This window comes from Pinus tabuliformis, chromosome 9, assembly GCF_031772625.1.
Source record: "Pinus tabuliformis cultivar Carrire ecotype Pingquan chromosome 9, CPIR1, whole genome shotgun sequence".
Taxonomy (NCBI): domain Eukaryota; kingdom Viridiplantae; phylum Streptophyta; class Pinopsida; order Pinales; family Pinaceae; genus Pinus; species Pinus tabuliformis.
Genome location: NC_142307.1, coordinates 1,471,928,604 through 1,471,938,188, shown reverse-complemented (window position 1 = coordinate 1,471,938,188; position 9,585 = coordinate 1,471,928,604).

Genomic DNA, 9,585 nt, shown 5'->3' with positions numbered 1-9,585 from the left:
TTAGTAATAAACCATGGTTTACCGCAGAATAACAAACCTAACAAATGGATATTATAAACCTAAAGGAACAATAAACCCAAGGGATTAATACTAAAACCCAAAGGGGTTATGAACCTAAGGGAATAATATTAAACCTAAGGGGCTAATATTATAAACCCAAGGTATATAAACCCTAAGTGGAAACAATTTGTTTCATAATGTGAGATCAGACCATGATTGACCACACTTGACCATGGTTGGTTATGGTTGACTATGATTGATATCATAAACCCAAGTTAATAATAAACCCAAGAGATTATAAACCAAAGAGAATAATATTAAACCCAAGGGACTAATATTAAAAACCCATCATTTGTAAAACCAAATATAAATATTACAAACACTAAAATAAACATGGTTTATTTTCATGGTGAAACAATCATTGCCACAATGCAACACTAAACCATGGTTGAACATGGTTGGCTATGATTGACAATGGTTCACCATCATTTATATTATAAACCTAAGGGAATAATAAACCCAAGGGATTGATATTATAAACCCAAACAAATAATAAAAGCAAGGGATTAATACTAAAACCCCAAGGGATTATGAATCCAAGGGAATAATATTAAACTCAAGGGACTAATATTATAAAAATAACATTGGTAAATCCAAATACAAATATTATGAATGCTAAAATAAACATGGTTTATTTTCATGGTAAGACAATCCTTGTCACAATGCGATATTCAAACATGGTTGACCATGGTTGGCTATGATTGACAATGGTTGACCATGATTGATATTATAAACCTAAGGGAATCAAGTGGTTATGAACATAAGGGAATAATATTAAACCCAAGGGGATAATATTATAAGCCTAAGGTATATAAACCCTAAGTGGAGACAATTTGTTTTGTAATGTGAGATCAGACCATGATTGACCACAGTTGACCATGGATGGTTATGGTTGACCATGATCGATATTATAAACCCAAGTTAATAATAAACCCAAGAGATTATGAACCCAAGTGACTTATATTAAACACACAACATTGGTAAACCCAAATATAAATATTACAAACACTAAAATAAACATGGTTTATTTTCATGGTGAGACAATCTTTGTCACAATGCGACATTAAACCATGGTTGACCATGGTTAGCTATGATGACAATGGTTGACCGTCAATGATATTATAAACATAAGGGAATAATAAATCTAAGATATTGATATTATAAACACAAAGGAATAATAAAACCAAGGCATTAATACTAAAACTACAAGGGATTATGAACCCAAGGGAATAATATTAAACCCAAGGGACTAATATTATAAACAAAACATTGGTAAACCTGAATATAAATATTAAAAACACTAAAAAAAACATGGTTTATTTACATGGTGAGACAATCCTTCTCACATTGTGACATTCAAACATGGTTGACCATGGTTGGCTATGATTGACAATGGTTGACCATGATTGATATTATAAACTTAAGGGAATAATAGACTCAAGGGATTGATATTATAAAACCAAAAGAATAATAAACCCAAGGGATTAATACTAAAACCCCAAGGGATTATGGACCCAAGGGAATAATATTAAACCCAAGGGACTAAATTATAAAGCCAACATTAGGAAACCCAAATATAAATATTACAAACACTAAAATAAACATGGTTTATTTTCATTGCGAGATAATCCTCGTCAAAATGCGACATTCAACCATGGTTGGCTATGATTAACAATGGTTGACCATGATTGGTATTATAAACTTAAGGGAACAATAAACCCAAGGGATTGATATCAGAAACCCAAAGGAATAATAACGCAACAGATTAATGCTAAAACCCCAAAGGATTATGAACCCAAGGGAATAATATTAAACCCAAGGGACTAATATTATAAACCCAAGGGATTAATAAACCAAAGTGATCATTAATATTATAAATCCAAGGAACAATAAACCCAAGGGATTAATACTAAAACACCAAGGGATTTTGAACCTAAGGGAGTAATATTAAACCCAAGGGTATAATATTATAAACCCAAGGTATATTAACCCTAAGTGGAGACATTTTTTTCCATAATGTGAGATCGGGCCATGATTGATCATAATTGACCATGGTTGGTTATGGTTGACCATGATTCATATTATAAACTCAAGTTAATAATAAACCTGAGGAATTGATATTATGAACCCAAGGGAAACATAAACCCAAGGGATTTTTTTTTCTCTGTAAAGCTAATTCTATTAAAAGGAAACAAAAATAAAATTACAATGAGGCTGTAGCCTCAGCCGAGAACAACGGAGTTCCTTCTAAGTATCATAACTGCCCCATATTTGGGGAAACCAATTTAACATTACAAAAAACCATGCAGAAGACCAGGAAAACATCGATAAAACTAGAGTGAAGACTTGAGACATTACCATCTGAAGCAGTTGTAAAACAAGACAGAATTGCCTACCATGTAAATGAAAAAACACAACAACAAAAGACTGGACCAGTCAGCATCAGAACCCTGAGCTGGCACGCGGGTGTCCACGAGGCATCACATTGGGGGCATGCGTTACCATACCAGATCTCACCTTCCTTCACCACGTCGCTTTCCGCCTTGCCCCTTAGAGGTTCCCTCGCCTAAAGGGTGCCGCTTGAGCTACCAGCAATTGCCATCGAAATTGTGGCTCCATGAGAGCTGCCACCTGGATGCCGAGTGTCGCCTGCATTATCACCTTCCGCATGCTAACCGCCACGCCTAGCTTCCCTGCCTTCTTCCGTCAGGAGCTGCTCAGAGCCACGACTAACATCCATTCTGCGAATGTCCTGAGGTTGCTCTGCAGAGTTTCACACCAGAGCACTGTGCTGATCTTCTTCTTCTGAGAAAACGATGGTGACATTAGCAGTGATGATGGGCTGGTTCAGGTTGCTCTAGAACCTGAATTGAGTCGAGTGGGAGGCCGGATTAGGATGCCGAGGGAAGGTCTCAGTGTGAAGCCGAAAATCTCTATGCTCAGCCATTGAAGCCTGCACACAACCTCTGCCACTGCTAGTGTGAGGATAGTGTCTGCGAGGTGAGCTGGGAGGGGGAGAATTGGCCTGAGGAGGAGGCGGAGAGGTAGGTGGTGGTGGTGGTTCAGAGCTTTGCGCTGTCTGAGAGCGAGCGCTACCACCTCGGTTACCTCCTCTGTGGCTCCTCATGCGGTGACGAACCATAGCAATGTGGTGGGAGAGAAGTTCAGGAGAATTGGGGACCTAGAAGGAAAGAAAAGAATGCACAGAGGGCTCCTGGACAGGGTTCAAAGGGTAGTTCCTAGAATGGGAGTAATGATACCCATTTCCAAAGTCAATACAACAAAGAAGCCAACATCGTCTTCCTCTAATAGTTCTATTGCAGGAGTTTCTGACATGGAGCGGGCAAATGCTGAAGGAGGGAGGGCAGATAGAGGGATTGATGGGTGCCATGTTAAATCACATAGCTTTCGTATCTCGGCCTGAGCGACCATTAAAGGCTTCATGTAGGCGGACTTGCTCTCTCCTCAAGTGATTCTGCGGAGGCCATAACTGAACTTGGGATGGTGCGCTGGCCACCATCTGGCTAGGCCGAGTGCCGTCATTCTGTCGGCTCGCCATTAATGTTCTTCAATTTCGCCCGCATCCGGGTGCTAAAACCCAAGGGATTATGAACCCAAGGGACTAATATTAAAAACCCAACATTGCTAAACCAAAATATAAATATTACAAACACTAAAATAAACATGGTTTATTTTCATGGTGAGACAATCCTTGTCACAATGTGAAATTCAACCATGGTTGACCATGGTTGGCTATGATTGACAATGGTTGACCATCATTGATATTATAAATGTAAGGGAATAATAAACCTAAGGGACTGATATTATAAACCCAAAGGAATAATAAACCCAAGGGATTAATACTAAAACCCCAAGGGATTATGAACCCAAGGGAGTAATATTAAAGCCAAGGGCCTAATATTTTAAACCCAACATCGGTAAACCCAAATATAGATACTACAAACACTAAAATAAACATGGTTTATTTTCATGGTGAGACAATCCTTGTCACAATGCGACATTCAACCATGGCTAGCTATGATTGACAATGGTTGACCATGATTGATATTATAAACCTAAGGGAATAATAAACCCAAGGGATTGATATTATAAAACCAAATGAATAATAAACCCAAGGGATTAATATTAAAACCATAAGGGATTATGAACCCAAGGGAATAATATTAAACCCAAGGGACTAATATTACAAACACAACATTGGTAAACCCAAATATAAATATTACAAACACTAAAATAAACATGGTTTATTTTCATGGTGAGACAATCCTTGTCACAATGCGACATTCAACCATGGTTGACCATGGTTGGCTATGATTGACCATGATTGATGTTATAAACCTAAGGGAATAATAAACCCAAGGGATTGATATTAGAAACCCAAAGGAATAATAAACCCAAGGGATTAATACTAAAACCCCAAGGGATTATGAACCTAAGGGAATAATATTAAATCCAAGGGACTAATATTATAAACCCAATGTATATAAACCCTAAGATAAATATTATAAACACTAAAATAAACATGATTGACCATCATTGATTTTCATATTGAGACAATCCTTATCACAATTCCATGTTGGACCATGGTTGAGATCATAATAAACCATGGTTGACTGGGGAATAATAAACCCAATTGTTTGAGATTATAAACAAAAAGAAACAATAAACCCAAGGGATTTATACTAAAACTCCAAGGGATTATGAACCTAAGGGAATAATATTAAACAAAAGAGACTAATATTATAAATCCAAGGTATACAAACCTTAAGATAAATATTAAAAATACTAAAATAAACATGGTTGAATTAATAAACCCTAAGAATTAATATTTTAAACTCAAGGGATTAATAAACCAAAGGGATTATTAATATTATAAACCTAAGGAACTAATAAACCCAATCGTTTAATATTAAAAACCCAACAAATTAGTGAACCCAAGGGATAAATATTAAAAACCTAAGGGATCAAGAAGCATAAGGGATCGATATTACAAACACAAGAGATTCATAAAGCTGGTCATGATTGATATTATAAACCCAACCTAATAATAAACCCAAGGGATTAATACTAAAACCCCAAGGGATTATGAACCCAAGGGAATAATTTTAAACCCAACATTGGTAAACCCTAATATAGATATTAGAAAAACTAAAATAAACATGGTTTATTTTCATGGTGAAACATTCCATGTCACAATGTGACATTCAACCATGGTTGACCATGGTTGGCTATATTTGACAATGGTTAAGTATGATTGATATTGTAAACCTAAGGGAATAATAAACCCAAGGGATTGATATTATAAACCTAAGTGATTAACATTGAAACCCCAAGGGATTATGAACCTGAGGGAATAATATTAAACCAAAGGGACTAATATTATAAACCCAAGGGAATAATATTAAATCAAAGGGATAAATCTTACAAATACAAGGTATATAAACCCCGAGGATTAATAAACCCTAGGGATTGTTAATATTATAAACCCAACCACATTATTAAATCTAGTCTAAAAGCATCAATAAGCATTAATAAACCTTATGAATAATATTACACCCTAGGAATATGAACTTGTAAATTAATAAACCCAAGGGATTGATATTATAAACCCATGATAATAATAAACCCAAGAGATTAATACTAAAAAACAAAGGGATTATAAACCCAAGGGAATAATATTACACCCAATGGATTAATATTATAAACCCAAGGTATATAAAACCTAAGATAAATATTGCAAACCCTAGAATTATCATGGCTCACTATGGTTGATTTTCATATTGAAACAATCTTTGTCACAATGCAATGTTGAACCATGGTTGATAATGGTTAACAATATTTGATATTCATATTGAGACAAACTCTTTCATAATGTGACATTAGAACATGGTTGACCATGATTATAAACCTAAGGGATTTATATTAAACCGTAGTAGTAGTAATATAAACCCTATGAATAATATTTCGCACTGAGACAATCTTTGTGAGAATGCGACATTGGACCATGGTTGACCATGGTTGATTTGCATATTGAGACAATATTTGTCATAATGTGACGTTGCACCATGGTTGACCATGAATGATTTTCATATGGAGACAATCTTTGCCATAATGCGACATTGGACCATGTTTGTTTTTCATATTGAGAAAAATGTTGTCACAATGTGATGTTCGACCATGGATGACCATGATTATAAACAAAGGGGATTTATATTATACCCAAGGATTAATATTATAAATCATATGAATAACATTACACCTCAGGGATAACAACCCTTAGATTAATAAACCCAAGGGATTGATATTATAAACCTAAGGGAATAATAAACCAAAACGTTTAATATTAGAAACCAAAAAGATTATAAACACAAGAGAATAATGTTAAACCCAAGAGATAAATATTATAAACCCAAGGTATATAAACCCCAAGGGATTAATAAATCCTAGGGATTGTTAATATTATAAACCCAACCACATTAATAAATATGGTTGAAAAACATCGATAAGTGTTAATGATATAAACCCAATGAATAAATTGTTGATAATGATTGTCACATTGCGATGATACTTGTCCCACTGTGCCGTTGGATCATTGTCACATTGTGATGATACTTGTCCCACTGTGATGTTGGATAGATTTTCGTACCATTCCAACATCACAATATTAAACCTAAGGGATTATTGATTATTAAACCTGATGGATTATTGATATTTTAAAACCAATGGGATTAATAAACCCAAGGGACTAATAATATTATGAAAAACGTCACAATGTGCTACAATGTTTGTCACATTGTGGTGATGCTTGTCACATTGTGACGTTCAATAGATTTTTGTACCATTCCGATGTGACAATATTAAACCCCAGGGATTATAAATGATTAAACCTAAGATATTATTGATATTTTAAAGCCAACAAATTAATAAACCCATGGGACTAATAATATTATAAACTTAGGGGATTAATAAACACAAAGGATTGATATTATAAACCCAAAGGATAATGAACCCATGGGAATAATATTAAACCAAGGATTTATATTATAAACCCAAGGGATTGTAAACCACAGGGTTAATATTATAAACCCAAGGGATTAAAAACCCTAGGATTAATATTATAAACCTTATGATAATAAACATTAAGATTATAAACTTTAAACCCAATGGATTAATATTATGAACCCAAAGCATAATGAAACCATGGGAATACTATTAAACCATAAGATTTATATCATAAATCTAAGGGATTATAAACCCTAGGATTAATATTATAAACCCAAGGGATTAGAAACCCTAAAAATAATATTATAAACCTTAATATTATAGACCCTAAAACCAATATTATAAAACATAATAAACCCTAATCCCTTAATCCAATATAATAAATGAGAATATTAAACCGTAATTTATTCAATGTTGCAATGTGACATTGAATAAATTGCTAACAATGATTGCCACATTGTGACAATGCTTATCACACTGCGACATTGGATAGATTTCCATACCATTCCAACATCACAATATTAAACCTAAAGGATTATTTATTATTAAACTTAAGGGATTATTTATATTTTAAACCCAAGTGATTAATAAAACCAAGAAATTAATATTATAAACCCAAGGGATAATGAAGCCATGAGAATAATATAAAACCCTATGTTTTACATTATAAACCCAAGGGATTATAATTCCTAGGATAAATATTATAAATTCAATGGATTAAAAACCCTAGGAATAATATTATAAACCTTAAGATTATAAACCTTAAATGAAATATTATAAATGAGAATATTAAACCCTAATTTATTCAACATCACAATGCAACATTGAATAAATTACAATTTAATGTATAATTGTGACAATGATTGTGAGAGTGATTTTCTTATTGCAATGATGCATGTCACTATGCTTGACTTATTGCAACGATGTTTGTGAGACTATGACATTGGATAAAATTTCGTACCATTCCAACGTGAGAATATTAAACCTAACATATTAGTAAACACAAGGGACTAATAATATTATAAATTCAAGAGATTAATAAACCTAAGGGATTAGTATTATAAATCGAAAGGATAATGAACCTGTTGTTTCACTATGGCTAACCATAGTTGACTATATTTGTCCATGTTCACCAGGTCTAAACATCACAAACTATGTTTTAAGTATGGTTGACAATTATATGTCTATGGTTGACAATTGTGTGACTATGATTGATCTTGATTGACCATGGTTGACCTACATTTTCCATGGCTAAACACAATTACCCATTGTTTCACACCATACTTTTCTATCATAGATTATGATTGTGCATTTTGACAATGGTTTACCACATTCAATCATAAAATACATTGGTTGATCATATTTGATCATTCTAATCTTTAATATTATTATCATTAACCTTAATAACTTTATTATTATTGTTAATTTTAATAATAATTAATATAAATTTTAATTGTTAAACTTTATTATAAACATCAATAATAATAATAATATTATTATATTATTATTATATCACTATGAAAGATTATAATTATTATTAATTATATTATTAATATTAATATATTTTTACTATTTAATATTAATACAATATATTAATGTTTAATATAATATATATTAAATATTTATTAATATTCACATACTAATATATATTAAATATTAAATGCGAATATTAATACAATATATCAATGTTTAATATAATATTTATTAATATTCACATACTAATATATATTAAATGCGAATATGAAGTATTAGTATATAAATATTTATATAAAAAAGTATAATAATACTTAACATATTAATATTATGAGTATACTAATATTTAATATTTAATATTTAATAATAATAATAATAATAATAATAATAATAATAATTATTTAATATTAACATTTATTAATATTAATTTTAATAATAATAGTAATAATTATTATTATTAATAACTTTAATAGTAATTATTATTATTATATATTAATATTAATCATAAGATTTAATTAATATTAATATTTTATTTTATTTTATTTTTATTTTTATTTTTATATTTTTTATATTTTTTTCTGAGTAAGCCTAAATCTATTAAAAAAAAAGAAAAATATTTACATAGGGACCGTAGTCATTACAGAGCTCTGGAAAGAGCCAAAATTCCAAGAAAGCAGATGTGAAACCAGTAGCAGAGCCCACGCATGGGATCAGGATGCAGCTTATCTGGAAAACCACATGAACCCAAAACAGCAAAAACATAGGCAAACCTTTGCCTTTCTACATCAGAATTGTAGTCAACATGACTGAAATGAACCATTACAAAAACCAAAAGGCAAACCCACGTCAGTGAGAACAAACTAGTCAGCAGGCGTTTCCTCCATGATCTGGCACCAACCGAACTCTGGCACGTCATCAACAGGAGCAGCTACCTGATTGGAGTGTCCGAGATCTGCTGGCACCATCTCAGCATCCTGGGTCTTCCTGCGCCTGCAGCGGCGCTACTCCAATGCCAAAGTGAATCGTAGA